The 21,821-nt window shown below is 36.7% G+C and overlaps 1 long non-coding RNA gene across 1 annotated transcript; it reads right to left on the bottom strand.

Moving 5' to 3' along the window:
- Positions 1 to 684: 684 nt before the first annotated feature.
- Positions 685 to 1,364, bottom strand: LOC131640570 (uncharacterized). The gene is made up of 3 exons (XR_009295279.1): positions 1,213 to 1,364; positions 994 to 1,093; positions 685 to 879 (listed from the first exon to the last, which is right to left on the bottom strand). It is a non-coding gene; the product is annotated as an uncharacterized LOC131640570 (long non-coding RNA).
- Positions 1,365 to 21,821: the final 20,457 nt, after the last annotated feature.

The raw sequence follows: 21,821 nt of genomic DNA, 5'->3' as shown, positions 1-21,821 counted from the left end.
GAGAATGTTATTTAAGTAATACACTACTAAATATATTAAAAAAAAGTTTAAAAAAAAATTTAAAAGAAATGTTAAAAAAAAATTAAAAAAAAGTTAAAAAAAAAAAGTTAAAAAAAAAGTTAAAAAAATTTTAAAAAATGCAATTAAACCGCCGATTTTCTGGTTTTCCCGGTTTTTCCGGTTTTCCCGGTTTTTACCGGTTTTCACCGATTCCCACCGGTTTGATGGCATACCCGATCTGACTATTGAACCAGACCGGTTACCTGGCCGGTTCCCGGTTCGACCGGTCCGACCGGCCGGTTCCCGGTTCGACCGGTCCGGTTTTTAAAACACTGACTATTATAAATAGATTCATTTCATCTATATTATGTTTTGTTAATTTTAAATTTACATTCCTCATTCTAATTTTTAAGTTTTTTTGTTTTTGCATTAATAATACATTATTCATCTTAAGATTTGGCTCACCCGTGCGGACGCACGGGTCTTCTACTAGTAATTGTTTAATATTACTATAAATCTTGAGAATTAATTGTCACTAATGTACATTGGCTTAGTGGTAAAAGTGTGGGATGTGGCTTAAAGATCATAGGTTCAATTCTTTATGGGAAAAAAACGGTTTGAAAAAATATAATATTAACAGAGGAAATAATATGACCCGGTTAAATTGGGTCTGGATCAACACTCTAAAATAAAAGTATTGGTTACCATATTAATATATTTAACTAACCAATTTATACAACCATATTAATATATTTAAATAACCATTTTACATAACCATATTATCTTATTTATTGGAGCACGTTTTGTAGTGACGTTTTTATTCTTTATATCTTATAAAAGCACAGAAAAATAACCTTTGTCTGATATATTCTTCTTTGCCTGTCAAAGAAATTCAAAGGTTAGAGACAAATAGAATATGCAAGAAATCTTAAGAGTTACAATGTTCAAGTAAAATTACATGCTTTGTAGAAAAAAAATATTTATCCACTTAACTGTTAATTTGTGCAGTAACAATGATACCAAAGACACCTCCTAACATGCGGTGCGACACATAGATTTGGACAATGACTGTCCTTTGAGCATTCGCGATAATCTACAAAATCAAAGTTTAAGATTATAGTTTAAAATAAAAAGAAGAAAAAGAATTTTTGAAAAATTTATATCAACAAGAACCATTTTGTTTAAGTATTTTGAAAAAAAAAAGGGACCTACGCATGGACCCTTCGGTTACAGTTACTGCAAGAAGGAGAGAAGAAAATAGGATGAAAACATACACAAATTTGAGAAATGTAGCCATGTTTTTACTCAGTTGCATGTAATAAATGGACAAGTGTTTGATCATTTTATATTGTAAAAAGATTTAATATTCTATCATTGTCAACTACGCTTATTTTAGAAGTTGAATTATTATTAAATATTTCTTAAGTATATCCATGTGTCATATATATTTGTCCTTTGCTTATTCAATTAACCACTTGACTCTTTTTTTATCCACTTTTTCAGTTTACCCCCTTTTTAGCCTTTTGTGTTAGACAAGGCCAAAATCCCAAAAAATTCAATCGAATGATGATGTAATTAGTTGTAGGAATACATCAAAATGAGGTAAGTAATAAGGATGTTTTTTTTAATAAGCAAGTTTCATTGAAAAGAGTAATAGGATAATCTAACCCACGTATAAAACCAGAGCAAAAAAAATCTCGAAAAATAAGAGATATTACAAACTAATTGTAACTTAACGCAGGTAATAATTCGGCTCTTTGTAGAACTCGTAAAAGTTACACTTGTAATAAGAAATTTCTCCTATAAAAGACCATTTTACAAGCCTTCATTTTAATATCCCAAATCAAATCTGAAACATTAAATCCTCCCGCATTAAATATAATATTGTTTCTCAACTTTGAGATAGCCCACGCCGCCGCCAACCAAATCAAACATCTCTTCCTAATGTTAACTTACTTCTTCCCGCTACCACAATTCCACTCATTAAAACTCTCCCAAACAATGGATGAATGATTCAAACTCATTACTGTCTAATTTTCCAGCTCTGACCAAATTAACTTGCAAATTTTACATCATAACATAACATGATTCAAGGATTCCATCTCATCCGGAAAAAAACGCAAAATCCCTCTTGTTGAGACAAAATAATACCCTTTTAAGAAAGGAGATTTCTCGTCGGTAACCTATTAAGCATCCACCTCCACCTGAACGCTTTGATCCTATAAGAAAAGACCGAACCCCAAATAGAATTAATAGCTTCCAAACAACCTGCTGATATCTCAACTCCATAACGCATCTGAGAAATAATCTTCATGCCACTTCTAACCGAATATCCTCTCGCCACTTCCGAATTCCAGCGAGCCTCATCCTTTACAGACCGATCCAACACCATTGCTCCTAACTGTGAACTCTTTCATCGTACTTTTGTTCATCAATACTGACATCTAGCTAGAGAAAATCGTTGCTTTCATCCAACTAAGTCAAACTTCCCCGAATTCCATCCTCTTAAACATATAATCAAGAAACTTCCAACTGATTTTGTTATAGGATTTTTCAAAGTCTACCATGAAAAGCAAACAGTTTTTTGAACCCTTCTTCGCGTAGTCCATAACCTCATTCACCACTAAAACCCCATCCAAAAGTTTCCTTCCTAGGACAAACGGACTTTGGCAACTAGAAATCACCGAACTCGACACCCTTGTAATTCTAGATGAAAGTAATTTAAAGAGGGTTTTATACATACATCCTACAAGACAAATCGGTATGTAGTCGTCAAGACCCCATGAGCATTATTCTTAGGGACCAAAGTAAGAAAAAAGGAGGTGATGGCTTTAGACAGTAAAGCTTTTTCATGAAAATCCATAAAAAATCTATTAAAATCTACCTTCAAAAACCCCCTAACACTTCCTAATAAAATGAAAGTTGTAACCGTCGGGACCCGGACTCTTTGAACCCTCACAATCCCACACCGCCTCCTTAATCTCAGCTTCAGAAAAAGGCACTTCAAGGGAAAATTGCTCCTCCAAAGAGATTTTCATAAAGGGAATACCATCTAAACAAGGACGATTAAAATCCGTCTCCACAAACTTCTCATAGAAATACCTCATAACCTCCTCCTTAACATCTCCTACCGTTTCCTACAAGACTCCATCTGATATGATCGAGCCTATAGAATTACTCCGCCTCCTCTCCTTCATGACACTAAGAGAATATTTAGAATTAGAGTCTCTATCGCTATCCCACTTCAGCCTAAATTTCTGAAGGAGCATGTTTTCTTTAAGTACAATCTTCTCCCACATACCCTTAGTAGCAATACTCTATTCCACCATTGCATCCTCCACCAAACTCTCTCTGCAACTATCCAAAAGAGAATCAAAATGGTTCAATTTCATAATACCATCTTCAATATCGAAGTCTATATCCAAATACATATTTATTCCATCTTCTAAGACTCTCCTTTAGCTGCCTCAATTTCTCCTTAATAACAAAATCGCTTCTACCCGAAACATGCAATTTCCCCCACTCCCTCTGATAACACGAAAATGTATCGTTTATTTGGCTCGATTTATATCAATTATTTCCTTATTTTAGCTTAATCATGTTGTTTTATGTTGGTATTATGCTGGTATTTCTATTGTTTCAGGTTTTACGCTCAAAATTGAGACTAATTGTGAAAAGGAAAGAAATGGAGCTAAAATCACTACTAATTGTGCCTAAAAGATGGAAAAAGGGTGTTGAAGCAAGAAAGGGGTGCAAAGAAGGCCCAAATTGTGCAAGTACAAATCCAGCCCACGTGAAGCTGAAGCCCCCATGTCTCCAAGTGGGAGACGGTCGTCTCACCCTCCACAAATCAAGGGACGCACGTTCCCATCATCCAAGCCACGTCTCCAAGTGGGAGACGCCCGTCTCCATGCTCCTTGCCACGTCTCCTCAGAAGACGCACGTCTCCTAAGCCCAAGGGGTGAAAGAGCGCCACGTCAGCTACTTGAGACGTCCGTCTCCACCTCTCCACTATTTTCTCCACCTTTTTCTCAACTTCCCACGCATGATCTCCACTACTTCTCACATGATGCTGAAAGGAACTTCCATTTCCATTCACTATAAATAGAGGCTGAGCATTCATTTGAGAGTATCCAAGTTTTAGGCGCGGAAGCGCTGTTCATAGTTTTAGGCATAAATTATCACTTTGTAAAAGTGGTAGTTTCTCACATCGAGGAACTACCACACCATTAGTTTTAGGCCTACAATTTATGTACTCTTGGATCACAATCTTGCCGACATTATTTCAAAGCTTTATTCAAGTTTGTTTCGTCTGCTTTACTTACAGGTTTATTTATTTGCAATTATTTTAGTTTCATGTTCTTATAATATTGTTTTATCATTATAATTATAATATGGTTATTAATTATAATTTCATGTTTAGTAATTATAATTCCATGTTTAATAATTATAATTTCATGTTTGTTTCTTTAAGTATGTCTGGCTAATTTATTTAGATGTCGGTATGTAAAGTAATTTAACCGTAGGGATCCGAAATAAATTGGCTTAATTATATTTTATTAACTATCACTTGTTTTTGGTTTGTATGTCTAATTTAATTAGTAAGTCTTAAAACCAATAGAGCGAAAGTTTGAGGGGTTAAGACGGTCAAAGGTTAAAATCAATAGAGCGAAAGTTTGAGATCTTTAACTGGATAGTAGACATAGGACATTAGTTTTAAGGATGGCGAAAGCGTATTAAAACTAATTAGAACTTATTTATTTCCAAAAAGTGTTTTTACACCCGAGCGGGATGGCGAAAGCGTACGTTAGGGATATTAGCATGTTCCGAGTCAACAGAGCGAAAGTTTGAGATTAGGAGATTTAAATAGATAACGACTTCATAAGACAAGCATTTTATTAACTATGTTGTTTTCAAAAAGCGTTTCTAAATCTGGTGGGATGGCGAAAGCGTACATTAAGAGTTAGGATCGTAGTCTGAATCAATAGAGCGAGAGTTTGAGAGGAGGACTTTTAAATAACATAGTTAGTAAAGATCTTTGATTTAATTAGAATCTGGCCAATGGAACTTCGGATCACCTAAGTTAGATGAAATACATACCGATATCCGCTTATTATTATATTCTTAGAATTAATATTTTTAGTTTCCCCATTTATAAAAAACCCAAATATCATTAGCCTTAGCTTTACATAGTAACTTTAGATAACGGTAGGTCGATTTATAGTCCCTGTGGATTCGATATCTTTTAAAACTACACGATACGACTGTGCACTTGCAGTTATCCCGACTAATAGACACGCAAAGTCGCGATCAAGTTTTTGGCGCCGTTGCCGGGGACTATTCAAGTCGATATCGTAACTCTTTTAGTTACGCAGTAGAGACTAAGGAATTTTTTTTATTTATTTTATTAGTTACAATGTATCACCCAAACTTTTTCTACAACTCCCAACAACAGTATTTCGAGGAATCACCTGGATCCTATAAATCCAACCTCGAAATACTGTTGGAAAATTTCAATGCGTCACAAACTCATTCTTACCCAAACTACCTCTCCAACTATCAATCCCAACATTTTGAGGAGACACAAGAATTTTATAATCCCAACCAAACCTATCCTCAACCGAATTTCCTCTACGATCACCACAATCAATATTTCGAGGAGTCGCCAGAATCCCATAAATCCGACCTCGAAACAATAATGGAAAATTTTAATGAAACATCTATGATGACAAGGCGCTTTATGGAAACACAAAATGCGACGCTAACCTACTTCGAGGAACCACAAGAATCCTACAACTCTAACCTTGAAGCAGAGGATTTCAATGCAACGCAAACTTATCATCAACCAAATTTCCTCTACGATCACCACGCCCAACATTTTGAGGAGTCTAAAGATTATCCTAAATCCAACCTCGAAATCATAATGGAGGAATTCATTGAAGCACAAACTCTCTCTAGGCTAGAATCTATGATGACGAAGCACTTTGATGAAACGCAGAATGCAACGCTAACTCCCTTTGAAGAACCTCAAGAATCCCATAATTTTAACTTCAAAACATCAATGGAGGATCCCGACGAGACGCTAACTCACTCTAGATTAGAAGCCATGATGGAGCACTTTGTAGAGACACAAACCGTTCAAAACCAAGAGTTTATCAAACAAAGTCTTCAAAACAATGAAACCCTTAGGCAACTGACCACTATGGTTGAGTCCCTCGCGACCCACAACATGACATTAGAGACTCAAATCTCCCAACTTGAACAAAACCTTCTAGGAACCTTCCTTGAGGAGTATGTGGATGTTGAAACAACCATTAGTGAAAAACAAATTGAAATTCCTAAGGAGAGTGATAATGAGATTGAGGAGAGTGATTATGAGATTGAGGAGAGTGATGATGTGGTTGAGAAGAGTTCTAGTGAGAGAAGAGTGGAGATTGAGAAAAATCCACCAACACCATCTGAAAGGGAGGTTGTAGAAGAGATAGAGAAGGAAGCACCTATTGTTATTCCTCTTCTCTATTCCCAACTGATTCCTTTCCCGCAAAGTTTTATGGAAGCTAAGGTAGACTCCAAATCCATAATGTATGTGAAGATATTGGAAAATATCCACACTAATGCACCTTTATTTGAAGTCTTGCATAAAAAGAGAAATTTAGACGACCATGAAACTAAGAATATTGCTAGTGATAAGAGGGTAAGGTTAATCTTTGAGGTGGTGGATAATATCACTAAGCCCGAACTTGAAAAGCTGATACTTAGGATCGATCCAGAACCGCCACCACGATTTCAAAAGAATGAACCACCCCATAGAAGAAAGAAAAGAAAAGGTGAGGGATATGTGAGATGGCTTGATAAGTGGCCATGGAAAACGAGGTTTGCTAAAAGTTCAACCGAGGAGTCATTCTCGAGAGAACCACCTTGAGTGCTTGCACTCTTAAACCGTCGAGCTATCGACGTTAAACAAAGCGCTGCGTGGGAGGCAACCCACGAGTTTTCAATTTAATGTTTTCCTTTTATTGTTTGAACTTGCAGATAATAAAGATATGGATCGCCTGTCACGTCTCGATCATATCTAGGCGAAAAACCTATAGATGATCATCTCAAAGATGAGAGGGTCTCCACGCACATTCCTACGAGTGTTGCTGCTGGTGGTGACATAAATTGATGAGTATGATAAGAGAAGGTATTTCCTCCGGACGCGGAGTGGATTTGGTCGTGATAGCCCGCCGGTAGCATCCATACAGGTTCTGTTTTTCCTTCTCCACTTTGGATCGAAACATTGAGGACAATGTTTGGTTTAAGTGTGGGGGAGAAGCTTTACCGCTTTCATTTGTTGCTTTATTGTTTTCTAGTTATGTTGTCAAGTCTTTATATATGATTTTCTGTTGTTATCGAATTTCCCAAAAATTTGAAAATTTTAACCTCCAACGAAAATTTGAATTTTGACGCATGGCATACACACTCTGAAAGTATAGAGGTTGTCCTACTTTAGGCTTTGTTAGAAAGACTTGGAGATGTTTCAACAACATCGATACCGTCCTGACACCCTAAACCCCCTCTTTATGTGATATCAATTTGGATGCCCATTATGTCGAGACCTTAGGCTCAAGTGTTCAAAGTAGCTCTTAAGTAGTTTATATTAGCAGTCGGCACCATCTTAAGCACAAACTACGTAGGGAGTCGATGAATATAAGTGAATGATCCTGTTTTTAATAGATAAATGATTTGATTGAAAAAAAAAATAATAACCCTCTAAGTTAGGTGACCCTTACCCGGTCATTTAGCCCAACGGTTGTTACGCATGTAAGAATTTATTAATTAGCACCCACTGTTGGTTGGCTTAGAGGTCACTGGTACTAGGCTTGGTAGGGTGGACTACGGTTCGATCCCCCGCAACCGCATTTGGGAAAGATGGGGCTTCACCATTTAAAAAACCAGAACCCCGTGCTAAAGAAAAGAAAAGAATCATAGTCGCTAACCGATTTCCCCTACTATGTGAGTGTACGGATAACGGGCTTAATGTGATTGCGCTTGAATGAAAAGAGTGAAAGGAAAAACGAGAGATATAGGTTGAGTTATAATGGCATAATTCGAATTGGTTTGTATAATGGGGGAGTTTTTGACATTGTGTCGTTACGGTATCCTTGGTGTTGGCATTTAGTACCTATCGATCTAACCTTTGCCTAGTAACCACGTATGACTAGGAGTCGTGTCATGCCCTTGTTTCGAAACTTGCTTAATCATTTTCTTTTACCGTGTGGTTGATTGCTTGAGGACAAGCAATGGTTTAAGTGTGGGGGTATTTGATAACACGAAAATGTATCGTTTATTTGGCTCGATTTATATCAATTATTTCCTTATTTTAGCTTAATCATGTTGTTTTATGTTGGTATTATGCTGGTATTTCTATTGTTTCAGGTTTTACGCTCAAAATTGAGACTAATTGTGAAAAGGAAAGAAATGGAGCTAAAATCACTACTAATTGTGCCTAAAAGATGGAAAAAGGGTGTTGAAGCAAGAAAGGGGTGCAAAGAAGGCCCAAATTGTGCAAGTACAAATCCAGCCCACGTGAAGCTGAAGCCCCCATGTCTCCAAGTGGGAGACGGTCGTCTCACCCTCCACAAATCAAGGGACGCACGTTCCCATCATCCAAGCCACGTCTCCAAGTGGGAGACGCCCGTCTCCATGCTCCTTGCCACGTCTCCTCAGAAGACGCACGTCTCCTAAGCCCAAGGGGTGAAAGAGCGCCACGTCAGCTACTTGAGACGTCCGTCTCCACCTCTCCACTATTTTCTCCACCTTTTTCTCAACTTCCCACGCATGATCTCCACTACTTCTCACATGATGCTGAAAGGAACTTCCATTTCCATTCACTATAAATAGAGGCTGAGCATTCATTTGAGAGTATCCAAGTTTTAGGCGCGGAAGCGCTGTTCATAGTTTTAGGCATAAATTATCACTTTGTAAAAGTGGTAGTTTCTCACATCGAGGAACTACCACACCATTAGTTTTAGGCCTACAATTTATGTACTCTTGGATCACAATCTTGCCGACATTATTTCAAAGCTTTATTCAAGTTTGTTTCGTCTGCTTTACTTACAGGTTTATTTATTTGCAATTATTTTAGTTTCATGTTCTTATAATATTGTTTTATCATTATAATTATAATATGGTTATTAATTATAATTTCATGTTTAGTAATTATAATTCCATGTTTAATAATTATAATTTCATGTTTGTTTCTTTAAGTATGTCTGGCTAATTTATTTAGATGTCGGTATGTAAAGTAATTTAACCGTAGGGATCCGAAATAAATTGGCTTAATTATATTTTATTAACTATCACTTGTTTTTGGTTTGTATGTCTAATTTAATTAGTAAGTCTTAAAACCAATAGAGCGAAAGTTTGAGGGGTTAAGACGGTCAAAGGTTAAAATCAATAGAGCGAAAGTTTGAGATCTTTAACTGGATAGTAGACATAGGACATTAGTTTTAAGGATGGCGAAAGCGTATTAAAACTAATTAGAACTTATTTATTTCCAAAAAGTGTTTTTACACCCGAGCGGGATGGCGAAAGCGTACGTTAGGGATATTAGCATGTTCCGAGTCAACAGAGCGAAAGTTTGAGATTAGGAGATTTAAATAGATAACGACTTCATAAGACAAGCATTTTATTAACTATGTTGTTTTCAAAAAGCGTTTCTAAATCTGGTGGGATGGCGAAAGCGTACATTAAGAGTTAGGATCGTAGTCTGAATCAATAGAGCGAGAGTTTGAGAGGAGGACTTTTAAATAACATAGTTAGTAAAGATCTTTGATTTAATTAGAATCTGGCCAATGGAACTTCGGATCACCTAAGTTAGATGAAATACATACCGATATCCGCTTATTATTATATTCTTAGAATTAATATTTTTAGTTTCCCCATTTATAAAAAACCCAAATATCATTAGCCTTAGCTTTACATAGTAACTTTAGATAACGGTAGGTCGATTTATAGTCCCTGTGGATTCGATATCTTTTAAAACTACACGATACGACTGTGCACTTGCAGTTATCCCGACTAATAGACACGCAAAGTCGCGATCAAGTTTTTGGCGCCGTTGCCGGGGACTATTCAAGTCGATATCGTAACTCTTTTAGTTACGCAGTAGAGACTAAGGAATTTTTTTTATTTATTTTATTAGTTACAATGTATCACCCAAACTTTTTCTACAACTCCCAACAACAGTATTTCGAGGAATCACCTGGATCCTATAAATCCAACCTCGAAATACTGTTGGAAAATTTCAATGCGTCACAAACTCATTCTTACCCAAACTACCTCTCCAACTATCAATCCCAACATTTTGAGGAGACACAAGAATTTTATAATCCCAACCAAACCTATCCTCAACCGAATTTCCTCTACGATCACCACAATCAATATTTCGAGGAGTCGCCAGAATCCCATAAATCCGACCTCGAAACAATAATGGAAAATTTTAATGAAACATCTATGATGACAAGGCGCTTTATGGAAACACAAAATGCGACGCTAACCTACTTCGAGGAACCACAAGAATCCTACAACTCTAACCTTGAAGCAGAGGATTTCAATGCAACGCAAACTTATCATCAACCAAATTTCCTCTACGATCACCACGCCCAACATTTTGAGGAGTCTAAAGATTATCCTAAATCCAACCTCGAAATCATAATGGAGGAATTCATTGAAGCACAAACTCTCTCTAGGCTAGAATCTATGATGACGAAGCACTTTGATGAAACGCAGAATGCAACGCTAACTCCCTTTGAAGAACCTCAAGAATCCCATAATTTTAACTTCAAAACATCAATGGAGGATCCCGACGAGACGCTAACTCACTCTAGATTAGAAGCCATGATGGAGCACTTTGTAGAGACACAAACCGTTCAAAACCAAGAGTTTATCAAACAAAGTCTTCAAAACAATGAAACCCTTAGGCAACTGACCACTATGGTTGAGTCCCTCGCGACCCACAACATGACATTAGAGACTCAAATCTCCCAACTTGAACAAAACCTTCTAGGAACCTTCCTTGAGGAGTATGTGGATGTTGAAACAACCATTAGTGAAAAACAAATTGAAATTCCTAAGGAGAGTGATAATGAGATTGAGGAGAGTGATTATGAGATTGAGGAGAGTGATGATGTGGTTGAGAAGAGTTCTAGTGAGAGAAGAGTGGAGATTGAGAAAAATCCACCAACACCATCTGAAAGGGAGGTTGTAGAAGAGATAGAGAAGGAAGCACCTATTGTTATTCCTCTTCTCTATTCCCAACTGATTCCTTTCCCGCAAAGTTTTATGGAAGCTAAGGTAGACTCCAAATCCATAATGTATGTGAAGATATTGGAAAATATCCACACTAATGCACCTTTATTTGAAGTCTTGCATAAAAAGAGAAATTTAGACGACCATGAAACTAAGAATATTGCTAGTGATAAGAGGGTAAGGTTAATCTTTGAGGTGGTGGATAATATCACTAAGCCCGAACTTGAAAAGCTGATACTTAGGATCGATCCAGAACCGCCACCACGATTTCAAAAGAATGAACCACCCCATAGAAGAAAGAAAAGAAAAGGTGAGGGATATGTGAGATGGCTTGATAAGTGGCCATGGAAAACGAGGTTTGCTAAAAGTTCAACCGAGGAGTCATTCTCGAGAGAACCACCTTGAGTGCTTGCACTCTTAAACCGTCGAGCTATCGACGTTAAACAAAGCGCTGCGTGGGAGGCAACCCACGAGTTTTCAATTTAATGTTTTCCTTTTATTGTTTGAACTTGCAGATAATAAAGATATGGATCGCCTGTCACGTCTCGATCATATCTAGGCGAAAAACCTATAGATGATCATCTCAAAGATGAGAGGGTCTCCACGCACATTCCTACGAGTGTTGCTGCTGGTGGTGACATAAATTGATGAGTATGATAAGAGAAGGTATTTCCTCCGGACGCGGAGTGGATTTGGTCGTGATAGCCCGCCGGTAGCATCCATACAGGTTCTGTTTTTCCTTCTCCACTTTGGATCGAAACATTGAGGACAATGTTTGGTTTAAGTGTGGGGGAGAAGCTTTACCGTTTTCATTTGTTGCTTTATTGTTTTCTAGTTATGTTGTCAAGTCTTTATATATGATTTTCTGTTGTTATCGAATTTCCCAAAAATTTGAAAATTTTAACCTCCAACGAAAATTTGAATTTTGACGCATGGCATACACACTCTGAAAGTATAGAGGTTGTCCTACTTTAGGCTTTGTTAGAAAGACTTGGAGATGTTTCAACAACATCGATACCGTCCTGACACCCTAAACCCCCTCTTTATGTGATATCAATTTGGATGCCCATTATGTCGAGACCTTAGGCTCAAGTGTTCAAAGTAGCTCTTAAGTAGTTTATATTAGCAGTCGGCACCATCTTAAGCACAAACTACGTAGGGAGTCGATGAATATAAGTGAATGATCCTGTTTTTAATAGATAAATGATTTGATTGAAAAAAAAAATAATAACCCTCTAAGTTAGGTGACCCTTACCCGGTCATTTAGCCCAACGGTTGTTACGCATGTAAGAATTTATTAATTAGCACCCACTGTTGGTTGGCTTAGAGGTCACTGGTACTAGGCTTGGTAGGGTGGACTACGGTTCGATCCCCCGCAACCGCATTTGGGAAAGATGGGGCTTCACCATTTAAAAAACCAGAACCCCGTGCTAAAGAAAAGAAAAGAATCATAGTCGCTAACCGATTTCCCCTACTATGTGAGTGTACGGATAACGGGCTTAATGTGATTGCGCTTGAATGAAAAGAGTGAAAGGAAAAACGAGAGATATAGGTTGAGTTATAATGGCATAATTCGAATTGGTTTGTATAATGGGGGAGTTTTTGACATTGTGTCGTTACGGTATCCTTGGTGTTGGCATTTAGTACCTATCGATCTAACCTTTGCCTAGTAACCACGTATGACTAGGAGTCGTGTCATGCCCTTGTTTCGAAACTTGCTTAATCATTTTCTTTTACCGTGTGGTTGATTGCTTGAGGACAAGCAATGGTTTAAGTGTGGGGGTATTTGATAACACGAAAATGTATCGTTTATTTGGCTCGATTTATATCAATTATTTCCTTATTTTAGCTTAATCATGTTGTTTTATGTTGGTATTATGCTGGTATTTCTATTGTTTCAGGTTTTACGCTCAAAATTGAGACTAATTGTGAAAAGGAAAGAAATGGAGCTAAAATCACTACTAATTGTGCCTAAAAGATGGAAAAAGGGTGTTGAAGCAAGAAAGGGGTGCAAAGAAGGCCCAAATTGTGCAAGTACAAATCCAGCCCACGTGAAGCTGAAGCCCCCATGTCTCCAAGTGGGAGACGGTCGTCTCACCCTCCACAAATCAAGGGACGCACGTTCCCATCATCCAAGCCACGTCTCCAAGTGGGAGACGCCCGTCTCCATGCTCCTTGCCACGTCTCCTCAGAAGACGCACGTCTCCTAAGCCCAAGGGGTGAAAGAGCGCCACGTCAGCTACTTGAGACGTCCGTCTCCACCTCTCCACTATTTTCTCCACCTTTTTCTCAACTTCCCACGCATGATCTCCACTACTTCTCACATGATGCTGAAAGGAACTTCCATTTCCATTCACTATAAATAGAGGCTGAGCATTCATTTGAGAGTATCCAAGTTTTAGGCGCGGAAGCGCTGTTCATAGTTTTAGGCATAAATTATCACTTTGTAAAAGTGGTAGTTTCTCACATCGAGGAACTACCACACCATTAGTTTTAGGCCTACAATTTATGTACTCTTGGATCACAATCTTGCCGACATTATTTCAAAGCTTTATTCAAGTTTGTTTCGTCTGCTTTACTTACAGGTTTATTTATTTGCAATTATTTTAGTTTCATGTTCTTATAATATTGTTTTATCATTATAATTATAATATGGTTATTAATTATAATTTCATGTTTAGTAATTATAATTCCATGTTTAATAATTATAATTTCATGTTTGTTTCTTTAAGTATGTCTGGCTAATTTATTTAGATGTCGGTATGTAAAGTAATTTAACCGTAGGGATCCGAAATAAATTGGCTTAATTATATTTTATTAACTATCACTTGTTTTTGGTTTGTATGTCTAATTTAATTAGTAAGTCTTAAAACCAATAGAGCGAAAGTTTGAGGGGTTAAGACGGTCAAAGGTTAAAATCAATAGAGCGAAAGTTTGAGATCTTTAACTGGATAGTAGACATAGGACATTAGTTTTAAGGATGGCGAAAGCGTATTAAAACTAATTAGAACTTATTTATTTCCAAAAAGTGTTTTTACACCCGAGCGGGATGGCGAAAGCGTACGTTAGGGATATTAGCATGTTCCGAGTCAACAGAGCGAAAGTTTGAGATTAGGAGATTTAAATAGATAACGACTTCATAAGACAAGCATTTTATTAACTATGTTGTTTTCAAAAAGCGTTTCTAAATCTGGTGGGATGGCGAAAGCGTACATTAAGAGTTAGGATCGTAGTCTGAATCAATAGAGCGAGAGTTTGAGAGGAGGACTTTTAAATAACATAGTTAGTAAAGATCTTTGATTTAATTAGAATCTGGCCAATGGAACTTCGGATCACCTAAGTTAGATGAAATACATACCGATATCCGCTTATTATTATATTCTTAGAATTAATATTTTTAGTTTCCCCATTTATAAAAAACCCAAATATCATTAGCCTTAGCTTTACATAGTAACTTTAGATAACGGTAGGTCGATTTATAGTCCCTGTGGATTCGATATCTTTTAAAACTACACGATACGACTGTGCACTTGCAGTTATCCCGACTAATAGACACGCAAAGTCGCGATCACCCTCTCAATGTAAGGCAAAAAGTCTTTGTTGTCAAACTAGCCGTTGTTAACCTTGAACGGTTTCGGACCCTAATCAAACAATCAATAATAAGCCAAATTAGACAATGATCAAATATGTCCCTCTCTCCTATTAATTGACCAACTACACCCCACCTTTCAATCAAAACATCCAAAAGAAGAAATCTATCAATCCTGCTCATTGCCCTTACGTCACCTTTAAACCAACTATATCTCTTGCCTCTACAAGGGACATCGATCAATTCACCGTCTTCAATAAACTGCAAAAAAAACCTCATTTTAGAATTCATGTAAGATGAAACAATACCTTTTCTTTCCCTCTGATTACAGATTGATTTGAAATCGCCTCATATGCACCAACCTCCATCATTAAACTTTGACTTACATTCCAATAAGTCAAGCCACAATTGCCGTTTAAACCTAATCGAACAAGGAGAATAGATGTTGACAGTTTAGTAAAAGCTTCCCTTTCATAAAATCTTAACTTCCAAGAAGCCTACACCCTTAAAACTAGCTATAACCTCAAACAACACCTTCTTCAACAAAATGATAAGGCCTCCATATACTCCTGTTGGACTAGAATAAGACCATCCAATTTTTTTGTTTTTCCACAAAGAACCCACCATCACAGAGTCGACAACATCAAATTTAGACTCCTGAATAAAGAAAATATATGCCTTCCCTTTTCTAACGATTTCGTTAATCCTACTTCTTTTTGCTTTACAGTTTCTCATCTAATATTCAATGATCCAATAATCATTGCCCAGGTTTAATTTCCACCCGCATGACCAAATGCTTCTTTGTATCTCTTAGTTCCAAATCATTAAACTTCTTCATGTACTCATCCTCTTGGCCTAATGATACAACACCTAACTTCGATAAAACTTCCCAATCCTTCTTGCTATATTATAATCAATTTGCTCCCAAAACCTAGTATTACATTGTACGATATCAGAATCTCCTGGCTAACCGCAACACAATACTGCACCTGCAGAAAAATATTTACCTCTACTGAATCCTTCGAGCAAAGAACCCACCATCACAGAGTCGACAACATCTAATTTAGACTCCTGAATAAAGAAAATATATGCCTTCCCCTTTCTAACGATTTCGTTAAGCCTACTTATTTTTGCTTTACAGTTTCCCCATCTAATATTCAATGATCCAATCATCATTGCCCAGGTCTGATTTCCACCCGCTTGACCAAATGCTTCTCTGTATCTCTTAGTTCCAAATCATTAAACTTCTTCATGTACTCATCCTCTTGGCCTAATGATACAACACCTAACTTCGATAAAACTTCCTAGTCCTTCTTGCTACATTAGAATCAATTTTCTTCCAAAACCTAGTATTACATTGTACCATATCAGAATCTCCTAGCTAATCGCAACACAATACTGCACCTGCTAAAAAAATATTTACCTCAATTGAATCCTTCGAGACAATTGGTTCCCCCAAATCCACCTTCCTCCCATCCTGAATAAAACAGGAAGAAGAAGAACTCACAGACTTTTTTGGAAAAACCTCTAGAATTCCTGACTCGCCTTTCATAATTTGTAACAAACGTTTTTGGGTTCTTTTATTCTTCTCCAAACAACGTCCACTAAACTCGTAAATAATTTTCAACCTAAGGCCCCTTTTCTTTAAATTGGGCCTAACCTAGTCTTTCTCTTTAAAAAAATGTCTCCACTGAGTAATTATCCTCTTTTCCCTTTGCTTCTGATACCTGATTACAGGCCTCACTCTGAGAAAGGTTCCCTTCACATGAAACCTTAACCATCAAAATTGTTGCGTCGAAACTTCTCAATACACTTTCCTTGTTTAAATTTTAAGAAAAAGGTTTACCATTATTCCCTAACACCACTTTAATGTCAGACTGCATTGGGGAAACCTCTAATACCTTAGGCGTCTCTTCAGAAACCTTACCAACCTCAGAAACTGACGAAGAAACTTATAACTCCTCTTCAACACCCATTATACCTTCATCAACATTGTGCCAAACTTTTTCCAAATCAGAAGATGAATCAGACAAACCTTCCTTCCTACTCTTCAGGTACAACGCCAAACATAAGGGACCATGGTTATCTTCAGACATTTTAATCCTAAAAATCGTTCCATCAAAGTTAATATTAAAAGACTCGTTCAACATGTTTGTACATGTTGTTCTGACTAAGAATCTAGCGATATCCAAGCTACCAGACTTCAAAGTGTTATCATCGCAACAAACAAACCTACCAACCATGTTTGCAAGCATTTCGAAGAATTCAAACTTCCCAGCGTGACAAGGAATCCCATACACCTTAATCCATGTCTCCCTCTCTTTGTCAAGTCTTCCACCCTCCATGCTCTGATTTTGGTAAACCATTGAGACACCAACTCTTCCCCTCTTTTACCAGATTATCAATAACTCCCTCCTCACACTCTTCTAACGAACACAAGTTAGCTCCTAGAGGAGTTACTTTAACAGAAAAGAAACCCTCAAGCTCAAAACTATTCTAAATGTTATGCGACATACCAGGATTCGAAACGACTCTGACATAAGCCCTCTTACACTTAGTCAGAACCTCCGGGTTAGAAGAGTATTTCAAGTAACAATGAGAGTTCCCAAGAGCTTCTAAACTCAAGGAACCCCAATTATTAAGGACCTCGGAAAATAACCTGTTTCCTCTCAATCCATCTTTCCCCAAACTTTTACCAAGTATGTTTCCTATAACCTTAGAAGAAGAACTTTCTTCTGCTTTACCAATATTACGCCCCTTCTTTAAGACCCGAGGAAAATTTACGTGAATCATCTTCCCATCTATAATCACATTGTCCAGTTTGATTGTAAATAACCTCTCATCCTCCACATCTCTGAATCTTGTGAAACTAAAATGTTTCCCTATCTTGTTTCTTTTTCGTGGAATTACCACCTCAACAATATCACTTATGCAACCAAAAATCTCTAAAAACTCCTCCGCCCTATCCCGATCTGGAAACTCCGAGAAGAAAAAAGAAGAAAGTTTTCAAAGCTCAACCTCCTGTATCTTGTCTCCTATTGGAAAAGAATCTCATCTATTTGACAAACCTCTAAACACATTCCTACTGGCTGTTAGAACAAGATTTGATTCTGCAATAATATCTCTGAGTTTATATGATAATAATGAGTATATTTGTATGAACAATTTCGGTACTCTAATATTTGTTATTTTTTAGGATCTAACAAAGAAGTTATGCATCTGATGAAAGGCGCTGCTAAACCATCAGAAGAAACCAAGTTCCACTTCTGCGCTACACAAGTTCTGATGAACAGTAGCAAAACACTTCAGAAGTTTCTGAAGTTGTGACTCTGATACGCTATCAAAAGAAACCAAGTTCTGAAGATCTGAAGACAAAGGTTCTGAAGAACAGTCCAGATAGTGAATACTTATGTTTCTGAAGATAAAGGGTTCTGAAGACCAAGTGCTGAAGATTTTGAAGACGAAGCTCTGAAGACTTGAAGTTCTGATGACCCAAGGATTATTTTATTTCTTCTAACTCATGCTCATCAGAAGCCTTTGAATTCCAAGAAGAATAGAAGATAACGTCACATGTTACAAAGGTACAAGCGATTTTTTTGTTCCACTACCATGAAAGGACGGGCATGGCGTACTATTTTGTCTCCCACGATTAAAGCTGTCAACTTTCTGGAAATTCCAGAAAAGCCCTCCAACAAATATATTATTTTGTTTTGCTATAAATAGGCTTGAAGACTAAAGGAGAAAGCAGCTAATTCACACGCTCATTCATACATTCTTGAAAGATTGTTCATAAGCTTCCTCATTTTCTTTAGTCTAGAATTTGATTATACTGTTTACTCCGGCTTTTGTAGAAGCATTTATTGTAAACAAACATCTTTTCAAATTGCAGTTTGATTGTTCCTTAAGGCACCAGTTGATTAGATTTCTTGAGAAGTCTAAGATTAGTGTGTCTTAGAGGTTGTAAGTGAGTCACTCGCGGTTAGCTTGTGCATTGTAATAATCTTAATATTATTGGATTAAGACCTTGTTGATAAGGCAAAATCACTTTCACGGGTGGACTAGATTATCTTGATATTTTTCAAGTGAACTAGTATAAACATACATTGTTCTTTCCTTCTTGCATATTTATCTTTATTATCAAGAAACTACTTCTTTTAAAGGGAAAAGTTTTTGGTGGTTAAAACCCTCTTCAACCCCCCCTTTTCTAGTATTTTTCACACCTTCACTGGCTTGTTGCCAAGTGATCGGTCACCAATTTCACTTATACTCCGCAAATTATTTGGTAAAAATCGGTCATTTTGGTAACACTGTGAATGGTTTGTTCTTTGTTTTAAGTAGTTATTTCATGTTTTGTTAATCTAATTGTTAGTGGTAGTTTTTAGTAGAATAGTTACTTTTGATCACTTTGTTGGTAGTTATTGGTTATATCAGGTGTAAGGAAGAATCGCCGAAAAAATGGGACGAGAACAGAAGAAAACAAATCCAAAAATGCAAAGAAAGTAGCTGACGCGGACGCTAGTGTCGTGGGACACGGCCATGTCAGCTGGAAAAAGAAAAAAAAATGCTGTTGGGAGAAAACAGAGACTGACACGGGCGCCAGTGTCGTGTGACACGGCCGTGTCAGCTGAAACATGGAAAATAGGCCTTTTGAAGAGAAAACAGAGGCTGACACGGGCGCCAGTGTCGTGGGACACGGTTGTGTCAGCTGTTGCGGCCAAAATTTCTTTTTTTAGCTGTTTCATTATTTCAAGTCTCATTAAGGGCGTTTTCGACTTTTTACATGAATGGAATGTAACCTAACACTACTTAGACCTATTATGAGAGTTTGTTGGATTATCTTGGATCATATTGAAGAATTTTTACGATGAAGAGGAGAAGCTAACAAGGGTTTCGGAGAACGGAGATTTTCAACGGCAATCGCAATTGAAGATCAAAGTTTTCCCCAATTTTTGTAATGTCTATCATCTTTATTTTTAATTCTTCGAATATTACTATGAGTAGCTAAACCTCCCATTGCTAGGGGGTGTCCCTGAATTGCCATTGTTATGAACCTTATTTTCATCAATTTACGTTATTAAAGTTTTATGAGTTTATTCTTATTGGACAAACCAACTCAACGCAATTTGCACAATAATACTTCGGTAAAATTGCTTAGGAATGAGGATTTAACCGTGGTAACCGTTTAATTCTTGATATTCATTATTATAGCACTTGTTGTTATCTTTAATAGCTAAGGAATTAGGATTAAAGATAAACACCAAAGGTTTTCCGTTAAGGAATTAAGGAAAACAACTCTTGAGATTCGGTAGTAGCTCATTATAAGTATATTTCATAAATTGGGGAATAAAGTTCATTGCGCGGAAATTTAAACGCCTAACCTAGCATGCTTTCTCATATTTTCAAGAACCGTTATTTTACTTTTGCTTTCATTAGTTATAATTAATATAATTACTCTACAAACAAACAAATCCCATGATATTTTGTTCAATTGAATAATTGTGAAACTTATATTTCCTACGCAGTCCGCGAGTTCGATACTGGGTATAAACTTATTTTTAAAACTACATCGGTGAAAAATAGTACACTTGCTAATTTTCCGATCACCAAGCCATCTGAAAACCCAGAAATAAACACGAAGCTAATAAAAGTTAGAGAGAATGGAGAGTTTCTCTCTCTTCATAAGGTTTCAATGCACAAAATGTTTTGTTTAGTTTAGTGGAACTTAGGGGTGGGAATAGGCTAGACTAGGCTAGGCTTTATAAGGCCTGAGCCTGGCCTATGGCCTACTATAGGCTCGTTTTTTCAGCCTGGCCTAGCCTTTTTAAAAGCCTGGCCTGGCCTGAAAGCCTATTTAAAAGCCTCTTTCTTATTAATGTTTTCAATTAATTCATATTACTTAAGAAGCCTTATAGGTCGCATATATATGAACATTTAGACCGACCTATTTAGCATTTTTTTCTAATATATATGCATATATAGACCAATCTATTTAACACTTTTTCTAATATATATGCATATATAGGCCAACCTATTTAGACTAATTTTAATATATATGAAAATATAGGCCGACCTACAGCTTTATAGGCTTTTTTAATAGCCTAGGCCTGACCTATTTTATTAAATAGGCTTTTAAAAAAACTCAAGTCTGGCCTTTTTATCAAATAGGCCTGGCCTGATCTGGCCTTAAGTAGGCTAGGCTATAGGCCCCTGTAGGCCGGCCTGGCCTATTCCTACCCCTAGTGGCACTCTTTAAAATTGTTTAGTTTAGTGTTCATTAAATAATATAATCATAATCATCATTTTCTTAAGTGTATCGAAAACTAGGACTGGACAAATGGGTGGGTTGGGTCGAATTCGAACCCAAATTTCCAACCCGACTTAATTCATAGGTACTAAATAGAGGTTCACTTTCGACCATTTTCATTACAGTTTCAATAATTTGTAGTTTTTGGATTTTTCGGTTTTTCTAATCGGATTGTTCGGTGAATTTATTCAAGCAAAAAAAATCATTTAAAACTTAAAAATCAAGAAAAAACACAGAAACAACAAAAAGAATTTCAACCTAAAAAAACTGAACATTTACAAAGAGTTGATAGATGAAATAAGTTCTATAAGATAAATAATTTATAATATCTATATTTATCTTGTATTCTTCTTTACTATATTTATTATGTATTCTTTATTGAGAAAAAAATTGAGGTTGTGATATCTACTTTACATGAAGTTAGATCTGATGAATAAGATTCGAAGTAAGTGCATTGTTGATGATGCACGTCATCCTTTTAGCTCAAAAGATGAATCTCAAAGATTGATTGAAGGTCAAAATAGAAAAAGTTTGTTTGTTTGCATTTTTTTGCTCTTAAAAATGAGGATTAGGAAGAAGAAAGATTGAAAGGTATGGGCAAAAAGAAAGATTGAAAAAGAAAGATCTAGAAGAAAG

Source organism: Vicia villosa, unplaced genomic scaffold (genome assembly GCF_029867415.1).
Source record: "Vicia villosa cultivar HV-30 ecotype Madison, WI unplaced genomic scaffold, Vvil1.0 ctg.003201F_1_1, whole genome shotgun sequence".
NCBI classification, from domain to species: domain Eukaryota; kingdom Viridiplantae; phylum Streptophyta; class Magnoliopsida; order Fabales; family Fabaceae; genus Vicia; species Vicia villosa.
This window is presented reverse-complemented; position numbering and strand designations above follow the sequence as displayed.